Source organism: Pelodiscus sinensis, chromosome 12 (assembly GCF_052426305.1).
Source record: "Pelodiscus sinensis isolate ZL-2025 chromosome 12, ASM5242630v1, whole genome shotgun sequence".
NCBI classification, from domain to species: domain Eukaryota; kingdom Metazoa; phylum Chordata; order Testudines; family Trionychidae; genus Pelodiscus; species Pelodiscus sinensis.
The window spans coordinates 31,768,219-31,782,553 of NC_143063.1; positions in this window are offsets into that span (position 1 = coordinate 31,768,219).

Consider the following 14,335-nt stretch of genomic DNA (forward strand, 5'->3'; position numbering starts at 1 on the left):
CCTAGAAAAATCTTCTCAAACTAAAAAGAGTGCCTTTTGTTTTAGCTCACTACAGGATTTAGATTGGATGTGATTTAGATTGAAGCTGAGAGCAAATTTTATAGGCATGTTGTAAACTGCTGAAAATAGACACCAATAATAGAAATAATGAGAAATGTTTTTAAAAGTGTGAACAATTATACTGCCATATAAAATCTATTCCCAATATGACCAGTGATTAATCAGAGACCCATTAGTGCATAAAGATTTTGATGATGAGTCAAAATATACATTGCTATACAAAATAATATTTTTATGAACTCCCCAGAAGCATTGCTCTCTATCTTCTCTGGAACTGATCATATCAACATCAGACACGGGTGAGCCCCAAGCAATTAGGAAGTTTGGTGTTTGCCATTTATCTCAGACTTATCCCAACCTACTTTGGTTTGGTTTTGAAATCCAGTGGAAAAACTTACGAGATGAGAAGCCTCCCTCAGCACTGCTTGATATTAGTCAGGTCCATAATACTGCAAGAAGAATCTTTCCCTTGACATAGCTGGTTCATCCAGGAAGCGTACAAGCTCATAAAATAATGATTTTAAAAGTCCAGCCATTTTGCAAAAAATAAAGTTCAGATTCAACTCAATAAAAAATTTAAGCAGTTTCTTGTTTTATTTGAACTGATTCACTCTCCCATGGTACCCAATTAAATCTATGGGGAGCCTAATTACAACATGCTATATTGGGCCACTGACGTCAATATCTAATCTGCTATCATGCAGGCCAGCCTCCAATACACATACCAGATAAGCTACTGGAGATAGGGTCTTACAATGGAAAGTGTTAGGCAACATTCTTAAAATGTGGAGAGCTATTAACCTTCTTCAGCTGCAGCATCTCTTCTTTGTACCTTAAAATGACCAGTGTTGGCAACATGTTCTTCTGCACTAACAGAGCTCCTTTTTAAATAGCCCAATTTCCTGACAGCTAGGAAGAAAATTAGCAGAAGTTTAAAATGAGAAAATGTTGACTTGTAACGACTCATGATACATATTTGAATATTTGCATTTTAGATTATTCTGTAAAAATCATATCCCATTGTTCTGATGTGTCAGACTCAAAAGACATTAGTTTGTGTTCAAGATATTGAAACACAGAGAGGAGGAAGAGAGTATCCTACTTCTCAGACCAGAACTCTGGCCCCTAGACACAGCATGGTGAAGCAACAAGAGACGAAGACACCAAGTCAGGGGTCCTGACTTCCATTCCTAGCTCTGCCATTATCTTTCTGTTTCCCTTCCCACTCTTTGTTTGTCTCATGTTTTTTGAAGCCAGACTGGATTTCATTCTGTGTTTATATAGTGCATACCACAATACAGCTCCGTGAAACAATCACAACTAGTGCTTCCAGGCATTTCTGTAATACACAATAAAAAACCAGAAAAGATGTTTCTAAACTGCTCTTCTAAAAGGAGCTGCATTTTTTGGATCTTTGCTTACTGACAGCTGTTTAGTATAGGGCATGATCTGCTGCCTCTCAAGTCTCCTATCTTATATTTACCTAACATTTATTTCAGACACTACACTGTCATTGCTCAGATCTTAATGTCATTTCAAGAACGTGATTACAACAACTGATTTATAGAAAAAATAATTCCATCAAGAGGTTCCGTTGGTGCCTCTAGAACCATCAGTAGTTGCAGAATTTTACATAATCACAGGTCCTTGGAGAAGAGGCGGGGCAGAGGACAAGGCAGGGAGCTCAGTTTTATGCAGTCAGAAAGTTGGCAACCCTTCTCTGAGTGTCAATGGGCCAATGTTTTACACTTCTGGAAGGCAATTTATGCCAGATGTTTCTTCAATCAGCTTTTATGCACAGTATTCACCATTGCTCTCAATACAAATATTCTCCTGGATTGATGCAGTAAGTCTTTGGTTTTCATTGGAAGTAGAACATTAAAAAATTCTCAGCTCTTCCATTTACGCTATTAGAAGCCTGTCCCTTATTGCATCTTTTATCTAACCTAGGCTTGGCTGTGGTTTTACAGTCTATTTCTTGCACTGAATTGTTGCCGTTAATAATAGCATCTGCCATCCACAAATCAGGGGGAAGGGCTGAGCTGCTTAGCACCAAGGCTTTTTTTGTGTATGCCTCATCTCAGGTAGATAATCTGTCCTGCAAGTGATCACGCACCTGTTTTCCATCACAGACTGTCCATGATTGTTCCTGAGCATTTACTAGTCAAATTTCCTTTCTTGTCTCTCTTACTTTCCATCCCATGAATGCTCCTTTGAATCCCTTTCTTTTCCAGGTCATTTCTTTCATCCTCTTTGGAGATACAAAAATATCCCATTTGTAATTGAATGTTAATTTGATTTAAAACCAGTCACCTAAATCTTTGCAAAACTTCAGTCGGTAAAACCATGCTGTTCTTCTGACTGTCCCTAATGAGCCAGAGTTGCTCAGTGAGGTGGCCCCCAAACTCTATTTATAGCATCTTTTCCAACAATGATTTCATCTGTTCAGAAAACAAAGTCTGACTGGGCTCAGAAATAAATTGTAATGAGCCACGTCAGCAAATACTAGACGATGGTAGTGCTGAAAGAAGGAAATGAATACTCCAGACTCATTTATGATTTATGAGTTCAGAGTTAAAATGGAAACGGGCACATCACAAGGAATGATGGAAATATCAGTTCCTCTGAGTTTGCAGATGACTGGAATTTTTAGGTTTGCTTTTGTCACTAATCCATCAATAACCTCTCCTGTTACTGCTTCTAAAAAGTTAGTCTTGTGCTGCCATTAAAAAGGAAATAGAAATAGCATCACTGGAGTCCAGCAATGTCATTTAACATAATTTGCATCATTTACATCCACACAATGTAATAATTTTAATTCTCTCATGCCTTTAAAATGTATGGCTCATTACTAGGCTTTAGGTCTTTTAAATCAGAGGGAACCTTTCCATTTGACTCTAATGGGCTTTGGATCAGGCTCCTGAAGAAGTATATTTTAAAATGTCAAGGATTATATTTCCCTCCCAGTCCACTAGTGAAACCTCAAGTGACCACTCAAGGAAGAAGTGTGAAACTGTAAGTTTCTAGTAGAAGTGGGTCTTGAACCAAAGACCAAACAAAACAGTATGAGGAAATCCCCCCCGCCAACCTATTTCAAGACAGTCCTGTTCTACTTCATAGAAATTGGTAGATCCTACTGAGAAATTTCTACTGAATGCTGAACAGCTAAAGAGGAAGAGTCTGTCATAAGAAACTTCCTGTTACTGGAATGTATTTATTTCTATTCAGATTCTTTACTTGTCTACCCTCTCCCCAAAAAAATGGCCTTGAAAAAGGTCTCGCACCATCCAGCAGAGAAAATAATAGGTGAAATCCTGACCACTGAAGTCAATAGAAAACTCCCATTGATTTCAGTGGAATCAGGATTTCACTCAGTGAAGTCATACAAAGAGGAAGTAACCTTTAGGGAAGCATAGGCATACTTTCAATTGTACTATTACAAATAAGTAGCCTTTTGTTGTACAAACTGATCAATAGTTCTTTTCTGTTTAATACCCATTCACTTTTATCTGCACCTTTCATGGTTTAGAACATGCTGCACAGAATTTATACATGTTACAACAATACAAAATCTATTTAAAGAAGAACATAAGAACAGCCGTATTGGGTCAGACCAAAGGTCCATCTAGACCTATGCTAGGTGCCCCCAGAGGGAGTGAACAGAGCAAGTAATCAACAAATAATCCCACTCCCATTGCTCATTCCCAGCTTCTGAGGCTACGGACACTCTTCCTACCCATCCTGGCTCATAGTCATTAATGAACCTATCCTCCATGAATTTATCTAGCTCTTTTTTGAACCCTGTTAAAGTCCTGGCCTTCATGACATCTTCTGCCTAGGAGTTCCACAGATGGTGCATTGCATGAAGTAGTACTTCATTGTGTTTGTTTTAAATCTGCTACCTATCAATTTCATTTGGTAACCACTAGTTCTTAAGTTAAATCAGATAATCATGAAATTATGATGTGATTATGTAAAAATTCTGCAACTATTCAAAGATGTAGGTTTTACTAAACATTTTCAAAATAAACAAAGTTGGAGTGCAGGCGTTTGGTTATGCAGTGTTTAAATCGGTTTGCTGATGTTTACTAAAAGAGAGGCTGGTAATTAGGAGCAGATGGCACACAATGTATTACCAGCTTCATGCGCTTTGTACCTGCGAAATGTAAGAGAACAAGTCTTTTAACTTAAACAGAAATTGTAGGATCGTGTAAATGAACAATAATGAAATAGAAAGACGAGGAAGATGGAAAGATGTTATAAAGCAATTACTCTTATTTTAATAAAAATTAATGTGTGAAATCCTGGCCTCACTAAGTAACTAGAAGTTTCTCCATTGACTTCAGTGGAGTTGGGATTAAATTCCTTTCTGCATATAAACCTCTTCTAATCCCTTTATTACCCTCCAAGAGAATGAAAATGGCAGACAGCGTAAATTCTGTCCTTAGGGATCTTCCCTAGCATATCACTAATAATCACATTGCTTAGTTCTTGATCCTGCAAACACCTAAGCAACTGTATGTAGATGAGGACAGTTCATGAAAGTGAAATTAAGCACAAGCATAAGCCTTTTCAGGATTAGGACTTTAGGTACAGCTGTGAAAATTCCTACTATGTTTCAAGACAATACAAAGAAAATACATTTGTTTTAGGTACTGCATTTACACTCTTCAGCAGGATTCTGCACAGATGTAAGAACTGTATATTTTTATTTTATCCCACTAATTTTATTGGGTAGGATGATTTATCCTGTCTCTGACTTCTTTAGTTATCCCTAAAATATTATAAAGAAAATATACTGTATTTAATTCCTTAGAAACTTTTACTAACATAAGTAATAGAAAATTGATAAAATAATTGGAAAGGGAGGCTGTTAATTTTGCAGTGGAAAATTATGCTGACCCCTTTATCTGTAATGCCAAGTTTCATATATGATTTTGCTTCTGTTTTCATCAGCAGGATGAATAAATGATGAGCTGGCAGGTGGAGAAGGCAGAAGTATCCATTACTAGGCTGGCAAAGAAAATGGCACTAGAATGGCCTTAAAAGCCTGAGTGAAGAAACCACTTAAAAATTGATTATATTAACTATCCAGGCCAAAAAAGGAAACAAAGGTAGCCTGGGACACTCTCCTTCCAGTCAGTGGCCTGGAACATGACACTTAAATGATTTTAAAGTTAAGACGAGACAGCCTCGTCTTCTGTTTGAAATGTGTAGGCCTGGACAGGAGAATGCTGTGTGCATGGGATTGGGAGCATACATTCCGTAAGCAAGTTTGTTTGCAGATGTTATTAATTAGCACGAAGGAGCACTCAAGTAAATACCAGCCTGTGATCCGAACCCAGTTCTATGTAAAATAATTAAAGAATCTACTTGTAGACATATAGTCCAGAGAAGCTATTGCATTACAGCTAACATAGGCTGTCAAAACTACATCCCTTTTTTCAGAAAAGGAATGTAAATTAGACACTTTGAAATTTTAAATGAAGCCGGGATTTAAATTTCCCGCGCTTCATTTGCATAATGGCAGCTGCGTTTTTTTCTAAACGGGGCTTTTCGAAAGAAAAATGGCTGTTTAGACAAGGCTCGAGCGAAAATAAAACCCTTTTTCAAAAGATCCTGTACTCATTTTTTCCAGGAGTATAGATCTTTCGAAAAAGGGTATATTTTCGATTGATCCCCTTCTAAACAGCCATTTTTCTTTCGAAAAGCCCCATTTCGAGAAAAACTGCAGCTGCCATTATGCAAATGAAGCATGGGAAATTTAAATCCTGGCTTCATTTGCAATTTCGAAGTGTCTAATTTACATCCCTTATTCGAGAAAAGGGACGTAGTTTAGACACAGCCATAGAGTTGTGAAGAAGGACATAATAGAACAATATAAAAAAATACATGGCTTTTTCAGTAAGTAACGGCACCTAGGTCTCAGCATAGGCTATGTGCTGCAGACAGCCTACTGTCTGCTGTTGCCATTAGAGATGTAAAATCCCATTTAATTTGTTAACCAGTTAAACATATTGTTTAAATTAAAGGCCGGATGGCAGGGGGGCACTCCAGCCCACTGGGAGACTCTCCATGCCTGTTCCTTAGCACTCACTTGTTCCCTGCCTGCAGCACACGGTGAACTGGTCCAGACCCCATCAGTCAACTGGAACCGGTAGGCAACCGTTAATCTTTCACATCCCTAGTTACCATAGGTGAGAAATGCAGCAATTGTTTGCTTAATTCTTATTTATAAACTCAGCTCTACAAGTAGACTAGAGGTTACAGATCATATTTATCAATACATGCAACAAGATCAGATGCTGTACTACACAGGAAGTTCATGCAAGACCTAGATAGCGTCCATAGGCAGAGGAAAAAAAGACTGTCAAACAGGAGAGTTATTAGCATATTTCTATAGCAGACAAGTGTGGATACACTGATTGTATACACTGACAAATACAGTCTTTAACATGTGTGCCTATTTTGAAATGTATGAAATACTTTGTATTTTCTATGTTTTAAATAGAAAAGTACAATATTTTTAAAAAGTGGTCGTTCGCAAAAGGGGGCATGGCAAAACTACCATCTGGGAGTGGATCGTCACATCTAAAATGTAAATACTCACCCTTCAGTAAAGACAAGCCCTTGCTACACTTTAATTATTCTGCAGTGTTTAAAAGACACAAGGGTTCAAAATCAAAACCAGAATACAGGCCACATCTGACTTCAGAAAATGGTCAGATCTAGGGAAATCTGAATCCAAACCTGAAATTTATTTTTATTACTCCATGTTATTACTCCATCATTGTCTGCAATTTTAATCCTCCTTTAATTAGTCAGCTGGATCTCATTTATTTTGATGCTAAAAGCACAGGATGCAACAAAGCTATCTGAGTCTGAACCTTGGGATCAAACAGGAGAAGCTGGGCTATTTATTGTGGCATGAGGAATCATATCAATAGCTATATAAGCACCTCATTGATTGGCATTCTATGTGTTCCTTATGTATGTCGCTTGATTTAACAATCAGCAAATGAGCCTTACATTGTATACACGGTGGATGAATCTACTCTGCAACAAAAAACCCTTGACATTGAGTCTCAGAGCCCAAGTCAAGTGCTATCCCTGCATTTAATACAAATATACCTGGTGCCGGGTCACAAATTAAGTTGATTACAATGGGCAAAATACCACACCATCTGCTGAATATCTAACACATCTAAGCAAAGCAGGAGCAAACTGTATTTACATAGACACACCCAGGGTCTCTCACAGGTCTTTTAATATGATGTAGGCACACCCCATTTCAGACATACTTTGTGGGCCCTGAGGATAAGGAGGACAGACTAGAGTAGTATTATCAACAAGGTTATTTTCTAAATTGGAACAGCTTTGCTTAGGAACCAACTCTTGACTTTAAAATGATGAACCGCATTAGATTAGTTATTGTGAAAGTTCAAGAAAGAGATGCTACAGCCACAGAAAGCAATAGCTTTCCACCTGTTAAGATAGTGTTTCCAGGGACATGACTTTAAATAAGCCAGGGGCTAACGGCTTCCAGCTGTGCAGCCACCAGTTTTGTTTGGGGTTATTTTTAATCTCAATAGCTAAATTATCCGGGCTACTCTAAAAGATCTGCCTTCTAAGTGCCCTGTGCTGAATCCTAATTTTGTGTAAATACAAAGACATAGAGTAGCACACACAAAAGATGCAGTAACAAGATAAAAATGTATATCTTGCTTGGAGAAGCATTTTTGAGCAGGATCTGAAGGAAATGAGTTTCTTAGAATCATAGAGCTGGAAAAGACCTCAGAAGGTCATCAAGTCCAGCCCCCTGCTCTAGGCAGGACCAATCCCAACTAAATCAACCCAGCAAGGGCTTTGTCAAGCCAAGACTTTAACACCTCTAGGGATGTAGACTCCACTACTCCTTTCCAGTGCTTCACCACTCTCCTAGTGAAATAGTTTTTCCTAATATCCACCTAGACCTCTCCCACCACAACTTGAGACCATTGCTCCTTGTTCTGCCATCTGTCACCAATGAGAACAGCCTCTCTCCATCCTCTTTGGAAGCTCCCTTCAGCAAGTTGAAAGCTGCTGTCAAATCCCCCCTCACTCTTCGCTTCTGCAGACTAAACTGACCCAACTCCCTCAGCCTCTCCTCATAGGTCATATGCTCCAGCCCCCTAACCATTTTGGTTGTCCTCCGCTGGACCCACTCCAATGCGTCCACATCCTTTTTGTAGTGGGGGGCCCAGAACTGGACACAATACTCGAGATGTGGCCTCACCAGAGCTAGCTGAAAGTGGGGAGAGACTTTGGGTGTTTCTATCTCAGTGCAGGGATACTAAAATATGGTTAGCAATGTTTGTAATTTTGTGGGAATACAGAAAAGTATTCTACATGGTAGTGCTGCATTGTTCCAAATGAAAGGGGTCACAACAGAAATAATCTTGCTAATGCAGGGGCTCTACTTTCAAAGCTCTGTGAGAGGAAGGGATGAGGGAAGGTTATTCTGGTCAGGAGGCTGTATGGCTTTCCTTGCCTGGACTGATTTGACCTATTCCCCACACTGTTCAAAAAACAAAGCTAAATAGGCATCATTAGGTGTCTCTTTTCTTATGTTATGTTTTTTTCTACCCACTTGCTAAGAGTTGAAATCACTGGGCCCTGAAATTAATTGAGACTGATGGGCAGATGTCACAGCCAAGAAGTGGATGGTGACTGGACGGTGAAGAGATGTGCTGAGCAGCTAGCAGGATGACGGCACACAGGACAATGGGAGAGAAGTGAGACGAATGGCCACCAGGGCTGTGGAAGTGAGCAGGCAGAAGTAAGATGCTTCTTTACCTCCCCCAACCCAGGATGGGAGGTTAACTCTACAGATGCACCTCTGAACTCTGGTCTGGTCTGACATAAGGGCAGCAGTTCTGAGTGGGATGCAGAGAAGGGATGGACACGTGAAGGGGACATTCAGATTGCTGGACTTAAGCACCTGAGAGGAAAAGGACACTGCCCAACCTCCTTGGAGAGTGATTTTTACCCATGCCTTTTGTTTAGGAGCCCTGTGTGTGGTGTTTTCTCAAATGAATGGGAAAAGTTTCTTTTCCACACTCAGATTCTGTGCTTGCGAGTGGGGAAGCATTGCCTCCCAGAGATAGCCACGGGTGGTGTGTGAATTTCCCAGGTTCCTGAGACAGGGCTTAAGTCCATTCTGTGTTGGATGGATGGAGAGGAACCCTTAGATTGGGGTAGGCAACCCATGGCTCACTTAGGAGCCAAATATGGCTCTCAGCTTGAGCTCAGCCTCCCTTCATTCGCCAGCCCAATCCAGCCTTGCACCTCCCAAAAGATTGGAGCCAGCCTCAGCTTCCTAGGAAGGGGTGGGGGTTGAGAAAGCTGCGCAATGAGGGAAGAAACCAGAGCTACAAATGGCCGTGCGGGGCTGGAGTCCATCATTGGCCTGACCACCTTCCTCCTGCTTTCAGCGGGCTAGATCCTGGCCAGCATGGAGAGGTACAAGAAGCGCAACTGAACAGGCCGGTTCCCATCTGCCCCTCGACCTGTCAGCCAGATTCCCGTGCTCCTGGTGAAGCGCAGCCTCCATTCCATATTCGGCCCTTGGGCTGCCAACTTATTCCATGTGGAATAGTGGCTGGCTGCCACGTGGGAGTGATTTGCATCTGTTAGTGAATAAACCCTGTCACAGACACTGGGGGGGAGGGAGTAAGTTCCACCCAGATCCTGCCCGCTCCCCTGCGCTGAGACACTGCACCCACACCCTGAACTCTCCCCCTTGGCCAGACACCCACCCACACCCTGCTCCTGCACCCTCCCTCTCACCCAGATCCTGCACCTACCTTCACTGTGTCTCCCATCCTCTCCCTGTCAGTAACTGCAGCTTCCCACGTTGTCTCATGTGTCTGCTCTTTTCCTTCCATTCCCTCCCAAGACATCTCGTCACTTTCCTGCCCTGCCCAGAGTGCCACATCATGCCCCAACCCTCATATTCTTGCCTCCTTTGGGAGATTGAAACTACTCTTATGAGGGAGGGCCAGTTGCTAGGGGGGAGTCAGGAAAGAGCGAAGTGTGGGTGAGGCTTCTTGCCCCTTTGCTTGCAATGAATCATTTAAGGTAGGTAGACAAGAAGCCAAGGAAAGGCGGGGAATGGAAGGCAGAGTGAGAATAGTGAGGGCACGTCTAGACTGCTCACGGCTTTCGAAAGATATGCAAATTCGGCATGAATTTGCATATCTTCTTCCGATCCCGTTTTCGGAAGTTTTTTTGGAAAATAAAGCAATCTTGACGCGATTCTCTCAAAAAAAATCCTTTTTCAAAAGAACCCTGTATACCTCATTTCTTTAGGAAGAAGGATTCTTCCTAAAACTTCTGACACTCATGGCAGCATCAGGAGCAATTGCTACAGGACCACTTGTTTTTTAAGTTTTACTAGCGCACAGTAAGAACTGCAGGAAAACAAACAAAAAACCCACGTCTCAGTCCCAGCTAGCTAGAAGGATGATCATACCCATCTTGTTTGAATTGCATTGCTGATAATTCTGAGGGTTTTGGGGAGAGGGGCTGGTGTGCTGTGGGATTTTTTTTGTTTGTTTGAGCCATATGAAGTTCATAGATCTGCCTATGAGTCTTTGGCCCCTCCACACAGCAAGCTTCTAAAGCAACAGAGATGCATTACAATAGAACAGTCCTTCTAGGCCATAGCTTTTTAGGTTGATTAGTGTGTAGAGTTCAACAGTGACCATCTGCACATTTTTGACTGTGCCACAGTGGGAGATAAAAGCAGAGATGATGCTCAGCAAAGTTTTCCCCAGGCTAGGGCATTGTCCTTTTCCTGTGTGAATTAAAATTCTTCAGGAAATTCAGTACAGTTCTGCTTGATGGGCTAAGCTCAGTCGAGGGGAGCAATTTTCTTCTAGACCAGGATAACTGGGAAAAATTAGGCTCCAGAAAGCTGGCTTGAACCAAGACAGGCTGTGAGAAGCCAATAGAGAGAGATCTATGCAGGTAGAAACAATGATTTTCAACAGCCTACGCTATAGGGCTACGACTACACTGCAGTGCTATAAATAGCTATTCAACGTCTTTTGAGTGCGCCCGTTACTTCAAAATATAACAGGCTCACTATTCTGAAGTCCCCGTAACCCTCATTCTATAAGGAATAAGGGATGTTTCGGCATAGTGATTTATTTCAAAATAAGTGCTGTATAGACAGTGCCAAATTTTGAAATAAGCTATTTGACTCACTTTACTCAAAATAAGCTATGCACTGTGCGTAGCACAAATTGCGTAGCTTATTTTGAGGTAAGGATGCAGTGTAATCGCACTGTAATCCTCAGTGAGCTGTAAGACTGAAATGTGTAAGTAAGTTGGTCCCCCAAAACAACATTGTTTCAAATGTGATTAAAAATAATTATAAAAAACCCAGTGTTTTGTCTGCATTCCACACATCCATGTGGAAAGAGTCAGAACAGTGAACAGAACTTTCAGAGAGAGAACCCTCACAGCTGTGCATTGTTCCCTCTGTAACCACACTGACATCTTCTGGTTGATGTTTACTCCACACTTTTAAGTCTTGTCTCCAATGAACTGCTCACAAAAACATTGCAGTGGATACAATAAACTTTTCAATGAAGCCCCCCTCACACAGAAAAACCTGATGAGGGGGCAGAATGTGATACAAAAAAGCCACTGAAAAGCTATAGAAGTTGTTTCAGAAAGGATTAATGTACAGCACCCATAAAAAAAAATTTAAAAGACTAGATTGATCAAACAAAATACAGGACGATGTAGCACTTTAAACACTAACAATATGGTTTATTAGGTGATGAGCTTTTGTGGGCCAGACCCACTTCCTCAGATCAAACAGTGGAAGAAAGTTGTCACAACCATATATACCAAAGGATACAATTAAAAAAATGAACACATGAAAAGGACAAATCAAATTTCAGAACAGAAGGGAGATGGAGGGAGGGAGAAAGGTAACCTCCCCTCCCCCCTCCTCCCCATCTGTTCTGAAATTTGATTTGTCCTTTTCATGTGTTCATTTTTTTAATTGTATCCTTTGGTATATATGGTTGTGACAATTTTCTTCCACTGTTTGATCTGAGGAAATGGGTCTGGCCCACGAGAGCTCATCATCTAAAAAACCATCTTGTTAGTCCTGTATTTTGTTTCAGCTACACCAGACTAACACGGCTACATTTCTATCACTATTCTGGATTGATCAAGAGCTTGATAGTGGAATAGAAAACTTTCTGCTTCCATCACAAGTTCAAATCCAACTCAGGTTAAAGGCGACAGCAGGTAGCCTAAGTGCAATGAGTGTGGTAGCCTCACCTCGGTTTGTAATAGACACCTGATCACAAAACCACCAAAACAAGACTATTTGGGGTCTGTGCTGAGACTAAACAGAGAAGCCAAATAAGCAAGCACAGTCTTTACTAGCCCGCCCAGTCTAGTCTAGTGGGGATTATATAGTTCCAGATGCAGCAAGGACACGTTGGCAATGGCATCTTCCTCCTTCTATCCCAGAACAGTGTGTCCAGAGTTCATGTGCCAGGAATTGAGTATTCAGGGTTAAGTGAACTTCCCATCCCTGTTCTTCCACTTGGTGCAGACTTGCTAGTTTTAGACACTTTGCAGTGTGCCGCAAATAAACTCTTTTCAAGAGAAGTTTCTCATTTTTATATGCATACTAAAATACTTCACTTCAGCAAGCACTATTTTAGTGACTTTATTTGCAGCTGATCACCTGCTTAAATACTTGTAAACCTACAAATAAAAACACCTTAGCAACATCTGTAGATGTTTTATTTACACACATAGACACACAGAGAAAAGGAGTCTTTCCGTATCACTTTCTTGGTGACAAAAATAGAACATTCCATACTCTCAGAACTGCTAGTAGATTGGAAAACCCACACAAACTCACTCCATATGACCGTTAAGAGCTGGAAGGGGCAAACAAAGAGAAGGATCCACTTAGGATTGCTCCCCAAAATGCTAGTTACCCATAACTTCTATTTAGCTTGCTGGAAATTGCACATGTTTAGCATCACCCAGTTTAAGGCTAAAAGCAGCAAAAGATGACCATGACCCCACTGATGATGGCATCTCTTACCCTCTGCCAAGTAATTTGTGACCATGGTTCCCCATTCAATCTTTGGTACCTATAAGACTTATGATTCTTAAATTTGTGCACTAGATGGTTGTTTGCCATTGATGGTTCTCTTTACCATTTATATTTGGAAAATGATAGAAAAAAAGTAAGACCTATTGTCAGGCCCCCCCATCCTTTATGAAAATCATCTTCTAAATATGCATAACTCAAAAACACTTCATGCAAAACACATCATGTAACGTTTTTAAAGTCATAATCTGCTGAATGCGTATATTCTATTTCTGTGCACACATCATTCTTGTATGTGAAGTTAGAGATTTGAAGTGCGGATCTGTTTCTAATTCTAGCTCTGCTAATAAGGGCCATTGGTAATGCTCCGAAGGCATTATGGCTCGGTGCTCAAGACAATTATCCAAATATGGGTTTGTTTTTCCTATAAGCTCAAACTGTGGTTGGTTCTAACAAAGATGGGTGGTTAGGCCACCTGATGACAGAACCCATTTTGGATCTGGTACTTTTCCTCTCAAGGTGAGAAACAAACATGAAGAATTCCCTCCTTGGGAAAAAGGACAATAAAGGAGGGAAACCAAACAATAGTAACAGTGGCCAGATGCCAGGACACCCAAGATGCCTGCAGAAAACTTATAAGACTGAAGTGGGGTGGGGGAAGGATCAGGTCCAAGTTAGTCAGCTGCCTAGTTTGTGAAGGACACGATTAGAACAACCATTAGGGTAAGAATTTGCATGTAACAAGTCTCTTCGTGGATTAGGATTTGCTGGCATGCTGTGTGAAAGCTTTCCCTCTGTGAAAATTTTATAATCTAATTGGGTTTTTGGCCCTCTTTGAAGCTGTGTTCCTGGTACTGTCAGTGCCTTATAGCTGAATGCTCCCAGAACTGAGTTGATTCAGTGTCCGTGTTGCTCTGCTGGGAGGCTGTTACCCCAAGTCTGTGCTTTGGGTGGGGAAGACTAGAGCTTCTGGCTCAGCAGGGCAAGGTGGTGGAGAGCACCAGAGGGCAGGCTGGTGGGCTCAGTAGCATGACTCGTACACTATGGGTACGTCTCGACTACATAGAATACTATGACTGGAAGGGACCTCGAGAGGTCATCTGGCTCTGTCGACGGAGCCATGTAAAATAGTTTACTCGG